Source organism: Oryctolagus cuniculus, chromosome 6 (assembly GCF_051225735.1).
Source record: "Oryctolagus cuniculus isolate XC-2025 breed Fujian yellow rabbit chromosome 6, ASM5122573v1, whole genome shotgun sequence".
Classification (NCBI taxonomy): domain Eukaryota; kingdom Metazoa; phylum Chordata; class Mammalia; order Lagomorpha; family Leporidae; genus Oryctolagus; species Oryctolagus cuniculus.
Genome location: NC_142872.1, coordinates 30,843,140 through 30,858,241, shown reverse-complemented (window position 1 = coordinate 30,858,241; position 15,102 = coordinate 30,843,140). Strand labels below are relative to the sequence as shown.

General features: G+C 48.3%; 2 long non-coding RNA genes across 3 annotated transcripts in view; one reads left to right on the top strand and one right to left on the bottom strand.

Moving 5' to 3' along the window:
• LOC149126086 (uncharacterized) overlaps nucleotides 1–15,102 on the bottom strand; it is a 72,984-nt gene that overhangs the window by 46,419 nt on the left and 11,463 nt on the right. Inside the window, exons 1-2 of one of the 2 annotated variants that reach the window (XR_016236223.1) lie at nucleotides 13,109–13,652; nucleotides 11,313–11,371 (exon numbers count right to left, since the gene is read on the bottom strand). This is a non-coding gene — a long non-coding RNA (uncharacterized LOC149126086). Of the gene's footprint in view, nucleotides 1–11,312; nucleotides 11,372–13,108; nucleotides 13,653–15,102 lie in introns of those variants that run through there. The other variant, XR_016236222.1, reaches the window with a different exon arrangement.
• On the top strand, nucleotides 3,265–10,500 carry LOC127490691 (uncharacterized). Its single transcript, XR_007918986.3, has 3 exons — nucleotides 3,265–3,536; nucleotides 6,241–6,366; nucleotides 9,318–10,500. It is a non-coding gene; the product is annotated as an uncharacterized LOC127490691 (long non-coding RNA).

Below are 15,102 nucleotides of genomic sequence, written 5' to 3'. Positions count from 1 at the left end.
TTTGGGTCTCCCACATCAGCAGCAGGGACCTAAGTATTTGAACCACCACCTGCCGCCTCCCAGGGTACACATCAGCAGGATGCTGGTTTGGAAGCAGAGATGACCTGGAACCCAGGCACCCCGATATAGGATGTGAGGATCAAGTGATGTCTTGACCACTGCACCAACACCAACCTTTGTCCTCGTCTAGCAAGCCCTTTCTCTAGCAGCACTTTATTTTCCTTGTCAAAGCTCATCTGCTCTGCACATCATTCACAATTTACATGAAAATCTACTCAACATCACTCATCCCACGGATTATCCCTTCTAGACAGCAGTTACAGTTTAGGAAGCGCTTCTTGGAGATACAGTTCTACATCAGAGCACCCTCAACGGGACTGGCTCTGTGGTGCAGTAGGTTAATCCTCTGCCTGTGGAGCTGGCATCCCACAGGGGCGCCAGTTCAAGTCCAAGTTGTTCTTTTTCTGATCCAGTCTCTGCTATGGCCTGGGAAATCAGTGGAAGATGGCCCAAGTCCTGGGGCCCCTGCACCTGCGTGGGAGACCTGGAAGGAGCTCCTTGCTCCTGGCTTTCGATTGACGCAGCTCTGGCCGTTGCAGCCATTTGGGGAGTGAACCAGTGGATGGAAGACCTCCCTCTCTGTCTCTCCCTCTCACTGTCTGTAACTGTACCTAACAAAAAAGAAAACCCTCAAATTCAAACAGTCAGAAGTAAAAAGAGGATTTATTGACTGTGGAGACTGGGAAGTAGCTGAAAGACTATAAGGGGGAGTTACATTGACCAAGGCTTCAGGGTGAATCAGTCTCTCTCTCTCTCTGTCTCTGTCTCTCTGTGTCTCTGTCTCTCTCTGTCTCTCTCTCCCTCCCTCCCCTCCCCACTCCCTCTTCCCCCTGCTTGTTCCTTATTTCCTTGGTGACACCTTTTTTGCATCTCTCTCCATGTCTCACCTCTATTGCATCTGCTTGGCCTCGTTCCCCAGTCAGTGTTTTCCCATGGTGAGAATGCGACCTGGCGGAAGGCTCAGATCACACCCACCCAGTGCAGTGATTCCAGGGACTGGGCCCCTGCATCTTCCAGCACTGTGTTTATCATGGCCATCCCTGGAACAATCATTCACTCAAAAAAAGTAAGTGTCATGTTTGTCCCATGCTGGCTCCCATGTCCACATTTGTGGCCGGATCAGAAAGGAGTGGACGTACAGGGGTGAGTGGTGGGAGGCACACACAGAGTAACCAAAAATCATTGCTGCCAAAGACCTTCTCATTAAGGGAGAAAGCCTGGCATTAGAAACTTCAGGGGGCCAGCGCTGTGGCAGAGTGGGCAAAGCCACCACCTCATTCCCAGCTGCTCCACTTCCAATCCAGCTCTCAGCTATGGCCTGGGAAAGCAGTAGAAAAAGGCCCAAGTCCTTGGGCCCCTGCACCCATATGGGATAACTAGAGGAAGCTCCTGCCTCCTGGCTTCAGATAGACAAAGCTCCAGCCGTTGAGGCCAACTAGGGAGTGAACCAGTGGATATAAGACCTTTCTCTTTCTCTCTCCCCCTCTGCCTTTCTGTAACTCTGCCTTTCAAGTAAATAAATAAATCTTTTTTTTTTTTTTTTTTGACAGGCAGAGTGGACAGTGAGAGAGAGAGACAGAGAGAAAGGTCTTCCTTTGACGTTGGTTCACCCTCCATTGGCCGCCGCGGCCGGCGCGCTGCGGCCGGCACACCGCGCTGATCCGATGGCAGGAGCCAGGAGCCAGGTGCTTTTCCTGGTCTCCCATGGGGTGCAGGGCCCAAGCACCTGGGCCATCCTCCACTGCACTCCCGGGCCACAGCAGAGAGCTGGCCTGGAAGAGCGGCAACCGGGACAGAATCCGGCGCCCCGACCGGGACTAGAACCCGATGTGCCAGCGCCGCTAGGCGGAGGATTAGCCTAGTGAGCCGCGGCGCCGGCCAATAAATAAATCTTTAAAAATTTTTTTTCAGTATTTGCTTGCCAAACACATTCTTATTACATTTCCCAACTGATGTCATCCTGATTTATCCCTAAGTATAAAAGTGACTTATTCATAAATGTTATAAATGCAGCCAATTTTTCATAAAAAGAATGATTCTATTTTATGTTTTAAAAGTTAATTTTGAATAGTATAAATATTTCATAAGCAGATACTATTGATGATTTGAACATCACAGAATTATAGTAGACTTTGAAATTGAGAGATGAGGTATTTGAATATAAATATAAAAACTTCATGTTAGGGCCGGCACTGTGACACAGCAGTCTACATCCCACATGGGTGCTGGTTCAAGTCCTGGCTGCTCCACTTTCGATCCAACTCTCTGTTATGGCCTGAGAAAGCAGTAGAAAATGGCTTAAGTCCTTGGGCCCCTGCACCCACATGGGAGACCTGGAAGAAGCTCCTGGCTCCTGGCTTCAGATCAGTGCAGCTCGGGCCCCTGCAGCCATCTGGGGAGCTAACCAGTGGACGGAAGACCTCTCTCTCTGCCTCTCCTCTCTCTGTGTAACTCTGACTTTCAAATAAATAAATAAATCTTAAAAAAAAAAAAAAACTTCATGTTGTGCCAAGGTTATGGTATCTTTACATGGATAAAGTTATAAAATATCTACTATTTGAAAAAAAAGAAACTTCAGACCCAATGACAGATAGGTAAAGCGATCCTTTGGGACTGGAAGGACTGAAATAAATCCCACAGCCTACTCTCTCTGTGTCTGCAGCCAGCCATACTCTGGACAGCCTCCTGGGCTATCGGAGATTCCTGAGGCCCTGGAAACCTGACATGCTCTTTTCAAATTATAGGGCCACAGGCATCACCATGGCAAACTTGGAGACCAGTGCACAGCCATCCCTTAGCCTAATTACTGCCTCCCTCGTCAATCTACTGTGTGTGATTCAGCTTTTTCCACAAGGAACAGAATCTTTTTTTAGGAAAAGCAAGGAGAACTTCAGTAATTGGAATCATTCTCCTTGCTCTCAGTGGGTTCCACAATCTAAGCAGCACTCTTCAGGGGCTTCCAAATAAGGTTAAACCAGATGCTGGAGACCAGATGTCGAGAAGAGGAAATGAGCTGAATCCTCAGATGTCAGAGCTGGAGGAATCCACGGGGACCCTCCCGTCCTCCCACTTGTTTTGCTGAGGGAGAAATTGAGGCTCAGAGCCGGAAGGAACCTGCCCGGTCATGCAAATCAAAAGTGGCAGAGCGAGCCCCAGATCCAGATCTCCCGGTTGGGAACTTTCCTCTTGCCCACACTCTCCCACAAGAACACAAACTCAGAGAAGAAACAGAGCTCCAGCTGCAGCTAAGAGCTCCAGCTACAAGGTCAGGGCCTGAGAACGAGGTGCTGAATGAAGGCACAGGCGTTCCAGCTGGAAGCCACTGGGCACCGCGGGAGCGCCGTCCACGCCTCCGGGAGGCTTTCTTGCTGAAATCAGCTCTGGCAGAGCCGTCATCTCGCTGTGAGTCAGAGGCTGCACAGGAAGCATCTTAACGACACTGCTTGGAGCTGAGGGCGAGAGGAGAGTACCTGAAGGTGAGGAACAGAAAGAGGTGCAGCCAACAGACTCCACCTGAGGACGGAGGACCGGGAACACCCCGAGGGGCCTGCGGACAGGTCAAGTGCGATGCCTCTGTGTATCTGGTGGTCAGGCTGCCCAAGAAAGCAGGCAAGCGGCTCAGACAGATTGTGGAGTTTCTTTTTTTCCCCATGAAGCTGTAAGGGCTCTTTACTGAAGAGTTCAGTTTTTGTTTTGTTTAAGATTTATTTAATTTATTTGAAAGAGCGTCAGAGAAAAAGGGAGAGACAGAGAAAGAGATCACTGATCTGCTGGTTTACTCCCTCAACGGCCACAACAGCCAGGGTTGGGTCAGGCAGAAGCCGGGAGCCTGGAACTCCATCTGGGTCTCCCCTATGCATAGCAGGGGTCCAAGTACGTGGGTTACCTTCTGGTGCCTTCCCACGTGCCTTCGCAGGGAGCTGGATGGGAAGCAAAGCAGCCGTGACTCCAACTGGCACTGCGATATGGGATGCTGATGTCACAAGCGGCAGCTTTCCACGTTGTACCGACACTGCATCCAAGAGCTCAGGACTTGTCGTCTGACAGGTTGCAAACATTTCTCTGCAGCTTTCATTTGTCCTTTGACTTGAGTTTCTCTTCTGAAGTATTGAATTTTCACATGTGATCCTGACAATCTTTTCTTTAGTGTACCTAAGCTTTGGTGTCACAGTTGTATCCATCAATGTGTTTCCCTTAAGCCATCTCAAAACTCAATATCCTAGGCCAATGCTGTGGCGTAGTGGACTAAGCTTCTGCCTACAGCATGGGCATCCCATATGGGTGCTGGTTCGCGTCCCAGCTGTTCCTCTTCTGATCCAGCTTCCTGCTAATGGCCTGGGAAAGCAGTGGAAGATGACCCAAGTGCTTGGGCCCCCTGAACTCACGTGGGAGACCCAGAAGAAGCTCTTGGTTCCTGGCTTTGGATCTACGGTACAGCTCCATTGTGGCCATTTGTGGGGTGAACCAGCGGATGGAAGACCTCTCTCTCTGTCTCTCCTTCTGTCTGTAACTCTACCTCTCAAAATAATTAATTAAATAAAAACTCAATATCCAGAGTATTTTAAATTTTTTTAACAAATTTCTCCCAGCACTCTTGAATGTTCCCATGTTTAAACTCTCTGGAATTTATTCTGGTATAAATGTGAGGTAGAGGAGCTGGTGTTGTGGCTGAGTTAAGCAGCCACCTGCAGTGCCGCCATCCCATATGGATGCTAGTTTGTGTCCCCGCTGCTTCATTTCTGATCCAGCTTCCTGCTAACAGCCTGAGGAAAGCACCAGAAGATGGCTCAAGTGCTTGGGCCCCTGCACCCAGGTGGGAGACCTGGATGAGGCTCCTGGCTTCAGCCTGGCCCAACCCTGGCCATTGCAGCCATCTGGGGAGTGAACCAACAGATGGAAGATATCTCTCTTTCTCTCTCTCTCTGTCTTTCTTTCTCCCTGTAACTCTGACCTTCAAATAAATAAATAAATCTTTGTTTAAAAAAAAAGCCACCTAACTAATTTTAAAAAATGTGAGGTAGAATATAGTTTTTGTTGTTTTGTTTACCAATGGTTAATTACAACAATAATATTTATTGACTAATAATTCCTCTGTACTTCAATGATGTTTTATAGAGGTACAGACTGACAGAATGTATATGTGACTATATATACTTGACTATTATTTTCATTTATTTTTTTGAGAGGTAGAAAGAAAGGGTGAGCTCTTATCACTGGTTCACTTCCCAGATCCCTCAGGCTAGGGCTTGGCTGGAGTTGGAGCCAGGAACTAGGAACACAACCCAGGTCTCCCAGGCGGTGGCAGGAGCTCAGTGACATGAGTCATCACTTCTACCTCGCAGGGTCCACATCAGCAGGAAGCCAGAGTCAGGATCAACAGTCAGGAATCAAACCCAGGCACTCCGGGGTGGGACACAAGCATCTTAACCACTAGGCTAAATGCCCACTCCTCTTATTTTAAAAGACTGCACGAATTCTATAAACTCCTTTGTAAGGAATTCAACGTCCCCCCCTTGAATACAGACGGCCTTAGTAACTTCAAATGGTTACAGTGTAAGGGGTGGAGGAAGTGATGACATGCAGCTTTAAGATCAGGCCATACAACAAAGGCAGCTCACTTCCTGCTCGCTTGGCTCAACCTGTTCTGAGGAAAGGCAGTTTGTACGCCATAAACAGCCTTACGGGGAAGATCCAAACAGCGAGGAAGGGAGGCCTCCCATCAACAGCCATGAGAGTGCGCCTTCTCGGAAGCACGCACTTTGGCCAAGCCTTCGGATCACTGCAGCCCAGGCAAGGGTTTGAACGTAGCTTCTCCAGTGACCCTGGGCCATGATCACCCAGCTAAGCACGCATGGGTTCCCGACCCACAGAAACTGAGACGTGCATGTCTGTTGTCCAAGGCTACTACGCTCTGGAGTACTTTGCTCTGAAACAATAGATAGCAAATCTAATGGTTTTAGGGTATTTATTGAATGAGTCAGTTAGTTTATTGAGTATTCCCAATTCCTCCTCTTCCTCTTCTCACGCCCCTTTCACTCCATTTCCCCTGCACTACCTGTACCATCTGGAAGTGCTACTGAGCAGGGGGTGTCGGGTGTAGCAGCTAAGCTGCCAGTTGGGATGCCCCTACTGCACATCAGAGTGCCAATTCAAGTTCTGCCTCCTCTGCTTCCGATCCAGCTTCCTGCTAACGCACCTGAGAAGGCAACAGATGATGGCTCAAGTAACTGGGCCCCTGCCACTCACATGGCAGACCTGGAGAGAGTTCCTGGATCGAGGCTTTGACCTGGCCCAGCCCTTTCTTGGGTATGTACCAACAGAAATGAGTGTTGATACATGCTAAGGTCTTTGTACAAAATTGTACAAACAGCTCCAAGTTGAGAATAACATGTATGTTTATTAGCAATAGAATGGGTAAAATAAATCATTGCCAATTATGCCACAGAATCTTATAAACAGTGCAAAAGAACAAACTACTACAACATGGATGAATTTCACAGATTGAATGTTGAGTGAAAAAACCCTAAATATTAAAAATAGTGCATACCGAAGAGGCAACCAACAGAATGGGAGAACTTATTTGCAAATTATGCAACCAATAAAGGATAAGTAACCAGAATACATAAAGAGATCAAGAAACTCCACAACAACAAAATAAACAACCCGGTTAAGAAATGGGCAAAGGACTGAATCAGGCATTTTTCAAAACAGGAAATCTAAATGGTTAACAGACACTCAGGATCACTAGGCGTCAGGGAAATGCAAATCAAAACCACAATGAGGTTTCCCCTCACCTCTGTTAGAAGGCTGTCATACAGAAATCAACAAACAACAAATGCTGGCGGGGATGTGGTTGGAAATGCAAACTGGAACAGCCACTATGGAAGACAGTGTGGGGACACCTCAGAAATCTCAATACAGACCTACCATATGACCCAGCCATCCCACTCCTGGGAATTTACCCAAGGGAAATGAAATCAGCATATCGAAGAGTTAGCTGCACACTCATGTTTATTGCAGCTCAATTCACAATAGCTAGATATGAAATCAACTCAGATGCCTGTCAACTGAAGACTGGATAAAGAAATTATAGGATATGTACACCATGGAATACTACACAGTGGTAAAAAAAAAAATGAAACCTTGCTGTCTCCAACAAAATGGATGAAACTGGAAAACATCATACTTATGGGGCCTGCGCTGTGGCTCAGTGGGTTAATCCTCTGCCTGCAGCACCTGCATCCCATATGGGCACTGGTTCTAGTCCCGGCTGCTCCTCTTCCAATCTAGCTCTCTGCCGTGGCCGGGGGGGTGGGGGGCGGTAGAGAATGGCCCAAGTCCTTGGGCCCCTGCACCCATGTGGGAGACCCTGGAAGAAGCTCCCAGCTCCTGGCTTCGGATTGGCGCAGCTCCGGCCATTGCGGCCATTTGGAGAGTGAACCAGCGGACAGAGGACCTTTCTCTCTGTCTCTCCCTCTCGCTGTCTGTGACTCTGCCTCTCAAATAGATAAATAAAATCTTTTAAAAAATTAATTAAAAAAAAGCCGGCGCCGTGGCTCAATAGGCTAATCCTCCACCTTGCGGCGCCGGCACACCGGGTTCTAGTCCCGGTTGGGGCGCCGGATTCTGTCCCGGTTGCCCCTCTTCCAGGCCAGCTCTCTGCTATGGCCAGGGAGTGCAGTGGAGGATGGCCCAGGTGCTTGGGCCCTGCACCCCATGGGAGACCAGGAAAAGCACCTGGCTCCTGGCTCCTGCCAGGATCAGCGCGGTGCGCCGGCTGCAGCGGCGGCCATTGGAGGGTGAACCAGCGGCAAAAGGAAGACCTTTCTCTCTCTGTCTCTCTCTCTCACTGTCCACTCTGCCTGTCAAAAAAAAAAAAAATTAATTAAAAAAAAAATCATACTTAGTGAAATAAGCCAGTCCCAAAACCACAAATAGCACATGTTCTCCCTGATCTGTGATAGCCAGGAGAGCTCCTAAAAGGAATTCTATGCAAGTGAAAGTGACGCTTTGAGATGCAGAGACTTGGAACAGCACTTGTGTTGACTGCTAAGGAACAGGTTTTTTTTTTATACGATTTGTTGAACTCTTCACTTAGAGTTAATGGAGTTAATCATATGTGTATATAGTTAATTGAAAATAGATCTTAGTAAAAAATAAGAATGGGAATAGGAGAGGGAGGAGGAAGAGCAGTGGGAAGGTGGATATGGTGGGAAGAATCACTAAGTTCCTAAAGCCATCCATATGAAATGCACGAAGTTTAAATAAAAGGTTAAAATAAAAGGTTTCTGGGAAAAAAATCATGCACACATGAAGGTCACAACCAGGCCTACTGAATCTAGAATGAGAGATCAGACAGCTTCCTGCTAACGTACACCCCGGGAGGCCACATGCAGCAGCTCAACTACTTGGGTTCCTGCCACCTACATGGGAGACTTGCATTGAGTTCCTGGCTCCTGGCTTCCGCCTGGTCCAGTGTGGCTGCTGCAGGCATCTGGGAAGTGAACCAGTGAGTAGAAGATCTCTCTCTCTTGTTCCCCTGTCTTCCAAATAAGCAAAAAATAATTCAAGAACAGGATGAAATGAGCTGGTAGACACACAATGCCTGGTGTGCAGCATGTACGTGGTCATTAACAGGCATTATTGTCCATAATTTTATAAGATCTGCTGTAGTGTCTCTAAACACATGAGCTCATTGACAATATTTAGCATCAGCTGAGCACCTACGTCGGGAGCCAGACTTTGGGTCACCCTTCCCTGGTGACAGCACTCGGCTTCCCATCCATCTCATGGTCCTGGCGGGCTGCCAAGCGCAGTTCTCTGTTCCAGCAGCTGCCGGACCCTTTAAAGCCCAATCAGCCTCGAAAGGCTGTAGCCTGTCGAAATCAGATTCTGGACTCAGGGAGGGAGGGTGCTCCAGACGACTGCTGGGAGGAAGGCAGCTCCCTCAAGGATTCCAAGAAGGGACTAAGAGAAGGGGAAATCCATTCTGGATTGGCTGCCGTTTGGATGTGGCATTAAGAAAAGCAGAGATTAACTAGGGATTGCATACTGCGATGGGCGGCACGGCTGAGTCACTGATTATCCTCGGCAGCGGACGAGAAGAGCAAAGCGGGCCTTTGTGGACATCAGGGTAAGAGGGCAGCGGCCACTCAGGTCAGGGCTCTGATCGCACTGCGCAGCTGCTGCGTTTCCGGTGGGTTTTGCAGCTGGCTTTCTCTTCACTGTGCTCTTGGCCTGCGTTTTCTCTGTTTCAGATCAAGCTGATTTGCACTTTCAGTTCCATATCCTCTCTGCACTCTGTGACTCTGCACGAAGACAGGCTGCCGCAGCACCTGACCACCACCTGCCAGAGATCCGTCAGAGTCCTACAACCTCTGTCCACTGCTGGACAACCTGCAGGCTTGCACCCAGCCGAGCAGCAATGGCAGGCAGCGGCCCTGGCCCTCTCGCCCTGAGCAGGGGCTCTGAGGCATGCTGGGACCAGGGCAGGGCCTTCTCTGCTGGGAGATGGAGGCTGCAGCAGGTCAGCCATGGCCAACCTCCAAGCGGGCTCCGCTCCAACCTGTTGTTGTCAAGAACCCTGTCAGTGCCTGGGCTCTTCCAGCCACCTGAAGGACTCACTGGTTAGCTCTCCTTTCCATTCCAGACCAATTCCAACCTTTCCCCAGTAAGCCTTGTCAAACAAAGCCACTCACTTCCTGTGGCTTGCAAACACAGAGCCCTAAAGAACAGATCTTTTTCTGCAGGCCCTGTGTGGGGTACCGGGATGGAGAGGGAGAGGACACAGGCCCACATGGCTAGACTCATTGTCTGCCTGTTGATGTAAGGGATCAACTTTTCCTATGATTTTTCTTCCCTTTGTAAAATAATTCAACCTGGTCCTCCCTTTCTCTTATTCCTCATTCTATAAATTCTGTGATTGCTCACCACATCCCCACAGGAAGCTCTCAACAGTCACTGAATGAATGAATGAATGAATGGAAGGTGTGATCATCTCTATTTCCACAGATCAGGAACGAAACTGAGACTCAGAGAGGCTTGTAACCAACCTATGCACCTGCTATGGGCAAGTGGCAAAGCAGAGATTGAAAACCAGGCGAGGGGCTGGTGTTGTGGCACAGCAGGCTAAGCCGCCATTGTGGTGCCAGCATCCCATACTGGAGTACTGGTTCAAGTCCCAGCTGCTCTGCTTCCAGTGCAGCTTCCTGATAACCTGCCGTGGAAGCTACTGAAAGATGGATAGGAGTACAGCCTGGGTACTAGGACCCTCACCACACATGAGGGATTTCAGAATGGAGTTCCTGGCTCCTGGCACTTGCCTGGCCCAGACCTGGCTGTTGCAGCCATGTGTTGAGTGAACCAGTAGACAGAAGACCTCTTTCTCTCTTTTTCATTCAAATAAAATTAAATATAAATATATATTGTTGAAAAAGAAAACCAGGCCAGTGTGTGTTTTCTCTCCCTGACACCACACTACGTTTCTCTTATTCACCCTAGAAAGAAGCCCTCTCCTCTTCTTGCATTGGAGAAAGCCAACATACCAAGGAAAGATTCTAACGGTGAGATACAGCATTCCAACCTGGCAGTACCACAAAAAGTTAAACACAGAATTATCATATAACCCAGTAATTTCACTCCTAAGGATACACCCCAAACAATGGAAAACACCCATGGTCACAGCAGCACTGGTCACAATAGCCAAAGGTACAAACAGTCCAAGTGTCCTTCACCAGTTGGATGCAGATGGTGGTGTATGCACACAGCGGAATGGAACGCAGTCAAAAAAAGGAATATAGTATTGAATATGTGGAGAGTGGAGAGCGGATATGGAATATGTTACAACGTGAATGAACCCAGAAACACGCTAAGTGAAAGAAAAAGCACATAGTGTAAATTCAAGTTATATGAAATATCTAGAATCGGTAAATCCACAGATAGAACACCCTGGGGGTTACAGGAGCAGGAGGAACAAGGGTTTCTTTTGGGGGAGATGAAAATATTTGGAATTAAAGAGGTGGTGGCTGTACATTATGAATGTTCTCAATACCTCAGGATGGTTCACCTGAAAATGGTTAATTTTATGTTATATGGATTTCATTCAATCATAGAAAATCTTATTACCACTGACCTGTTTAATTAAAAGACATTTTGTATTACACATATTTTACCACTAGAAGTACATATATATTTATATATATATTTTACCACTTACATTTACCATACATACACATACATATTTTACCACTCACATTTCAGGAGCTGTCCTGCACTCAGGAACACCAACACCTCCTGTGACATCTCCTGCAGTCTGGGGAACACAACAGGTGCCCAGTGAATACTTGACTTTTTCAGTTGGTTTTTCAGCTGTGCCAGAGAAGCCCTATTCTGGGGGCAGTATGGTTGAACAGCTAGTAGTACAGACAGCCTGGGTTCCAATCCTCAGCCAGCCACTGCCTAGCTAGGTGAGCTTGGGTGAGTTTACAAACCTGTCTATACAAGCTTTCTCATCTGTAAAACTGGAGTAATTGTGCCTACTTCCTAGGGTTGTTTTAAAGACTAAGAGAAGGGCCGGCACTGTGGCACAGTGGGTTAACACCCTGGCCTGAAGCGCTGGCATCCCATATGGGTGCTGGTTCTAGTCCACTTCCTATCCAGCTCTCTGCTATGGCCTGGGATAGCAGTAGAAGATGGCCCAGGTTCTTGGGCCCCTGCACCCATGTGGGAGACCCAGAAGAAGCTCCTGGCTCCTGGCTTCAGATCGGCATAGCTCCGGCCACTGTGGCCAATTGGGGAGTGAACCATCGGATGGAAGATCTCTCTCTCTCTCTCTCTCTCTCTCTCTCTCTGCCTCTCCTCTCTCTGTGTAACTCTGACTTTCAAATAAATAAAAATAAATCTTAAAAAAAAAAGACTATGAGAAATCATACTGTGTATAAAGGACTTGGAATGCTCCCAGGACACAGCCTGTGCCCGGAAAGATCAGCTGCTAGGTGGAGGGTGAGCAGCTGCTGCCGTGAGCACCCCACCACCCCTTCCATCTCCCACCACTGGTGACCACCCCAAGTCTCTGGAACACCTCTTGTGCTGCAGATACCTATTTTATAGGATGAAAGGAGCCCCTGTCCTCAAAGAAAGCCGACTCCCCAGTGTGGATGTGGAGACAACTTGTCCTGAAATGCCAACGACGCCCCGGAGACCTCGGTTTTTAGCTCCAGCAGCAGTGCAGGGCCCCCAGGAAGCCAATTCTACACAGAAGAATTAGAGCAACTCCTGTTCCCTTTGGCAGCCTGAGTAATTTACACACTTATTATGAGCCCTGCTTCTCAGTCACTCGTTGTGTGGGATGGCACAGCTGCCACCCTGGGAGCAAGACTCCCCCTCTCTCACTCAGCTGCTTCTTGTGCTCTGTGATGTGCAAGAGACCTGGAGACACGGGAAACACCCCACACCCCTGGGCAGCGAGGCTCAGAGCTCCAGCCACCTGCACAGGGGTCATCAGGCTTCTGTCCACACTCCCAATCCTACCTGAGCCCCCTGTCCGTTCCCAAGTCACTTGAGCTTGTAAAATCATTGTTTTAAAAGTAATTGAAGTTGGGACCAGTGTGGTGCAGGGGATTAAGCTGCCATCTGTGACACTGGCACCCATTTGAATACTAGTTGAGTCCCAGCTGATCCACTTCCGGTGTGCCTGGGAAAGCAACAAAAGATGGCCCAAGTGCTTGGGTCCCTGCCCCATATGGGAGACCCAGATAAAGTTTCTCGTTCCTGGCTTTGGCCTTGGCTAGCCCTGGTCCTTATGGCCATTTGGGGCGTGAATCAGCAGATGGAAAAATTCAAACTCTTTCAAATAAATAAATCTCAAAATAAAAAAAGTGCTTTAGTACAGACAATGCACCACAAAAGATGAGTATCAAAAGCATATACCATGAAAAGGGAGGCTCCTCCTGCCCTGGCCTTTCTGCTGCCCTCCGGGAAGCTGCCACCACCTGCTCCTTATACGCTTCTAGAAATACCTATGCGGGTGGGAGCACGCATTTATTCTTACCTCCTCGATCCTTGAGCTTATTTTATCACACATGATACTGGAAACAGGACTCGGCGTAGTATGTGCTTATTTAGCTATCATTGTATTCTTCTTATCAGCTCATGTATAGTGTTCCTGTATAGGGTTCCATGTTATAGGTGTGCAAATGGTATTCAACGGGTGCCCGACTGATGGGCATTTAGGCGGCTCCAACATTTCCAGCCACAGCAGGGATATGACTACCCTCAGGGCAGGAGACAGGAAGATTTCCAGCCGGCAGGGGGGCGCTGCGCTCCCTCTGTGCCCCCGGAGCTGCCTGTATCGACAGTGGCTGCTCCTGGCACTGACTTGGACTGGACACCTTCAATGCCCTACGTCCTGCTTTTCCCAAGGCATTTTTAAAAACTTATCAGAACACCTTCCCTGCAGAGTAACTGGCACTTAAATCACCGACACGGTAACAAGAGCTGAGCAGCTCAGCGCCACAATGGGCTGAAGTATCCCTTGCAGCCTCTCGCGGGTCGCGCGCGAGAACACAGCGAGAATTCAACGCCTCATCTTCACCGCAACAGAAAGTCGCTGTGCTTTGGTAGCAACCAGAGCCGCAGCCTGCGTTAGAAGGGTTTTTCCAATCAGGACACACGTTTCGGACATCAGCCAATCAGCGACTGCGCTCCTGGGAGGAAGAAAGCGGGAGCCGCCCAAAGGGCAGCCAATCGGTGGCGGCCTCCTGCTCTGGATGACAGCCAATAAGCAAGGGCCTCGCTCCGGTGTCGACGCTTCCGCGAGTCCGGGAAGTCGGGGAACGCAGCTGAAAGCACTGAGGCCGCTAAGTTCTTCCGCGTCTGGCACCCGCCGGCCGCCCCACCGGGCGTCCCACTGCTTTAATAAAGTCGCCTCTGCGATGTTGGAGACCCTTTAGAATACAAGTGCAGTTCTCCCTTGCAGGCATACCGAAAATCCCCGTTTTTGCATCAGATGTCAAGTTCAATTTCAATGCAACACTTAACAGGTGGACCCCCGCCTGCCCAGGGTTTCTTAGGAAGTGGGACTTGAAACTACACATGCACCAAATCGACGCAGTCCGGCAAATTCAATCTCTCCCGTTCTTGGCCGTGGCTTCTATTATCTGTATATTTAATATATATATATATTATATATATATATATATATTATATATATATAATGTATATTTAAACCTCGAAATTAAAAAAAAATTTTTTAATGTAAAATTTTTCATGAACTTTCCGAGCAGCCAACATTTATCAAATAAAAAAAAATCATATGCAATTGTATATTCAATACTGAAAATAGTGAGAAGTCCGATATAAACTAGCATAGATTAACAGCTAAGCATAAAAGAGATGTAGTTTCCTCTGTTGTGCTAAAGAAAATGATAAACTAACATTGTTTCATTAAGAATAATTCTAATTGGAGCTGGTGCTGTGACATAGTATGCTAAGCTTCCTCCTGCGGTGCTGGGATCCCATATGAGTGCCAGCTGGAGTTTGAGTCCTGGCTGCTCCACTTCCAATCCAGCTCTCTGCTAATGGCCTGGGAAACCAGTGGAAGATGACCCATGGGCTTTGGGCCCCTGCACACTCATGGAGACCGGGAAGAAGCTCCCAACTCCTGTCTTCGGATTGGCTCAGCTCTGGCCGTTGAGGCCATTTGGGGAGTGAACCAGGGGGTGGAAGACCTCCTCTCTGTTTCTCCCTCTCTCTATCCATAACTCTACCTCCCAAATACTCTTTAAAAATTAATTCTGATTAACATAAAAATAAATGCGGCAGAAGTTGTAGTGAAGTTCCTCACTATATTTCATCTCTCAGCTCAGAAGGCTGAATGTACTTTTTTTTTTTTTTTTTTTTTGACAGGCAGAGTGGACAGTGAGAGAGAGAGAGAGAGACAGAAAGGTCTTCCTTTACCGTTGGTTCACCTTCCAATGGCCGCTGCGCCGGGCGCACTGCACCTATCTGAAGGCAGGAGCCAGGTGCTTCTCCTGGTCTCCCATG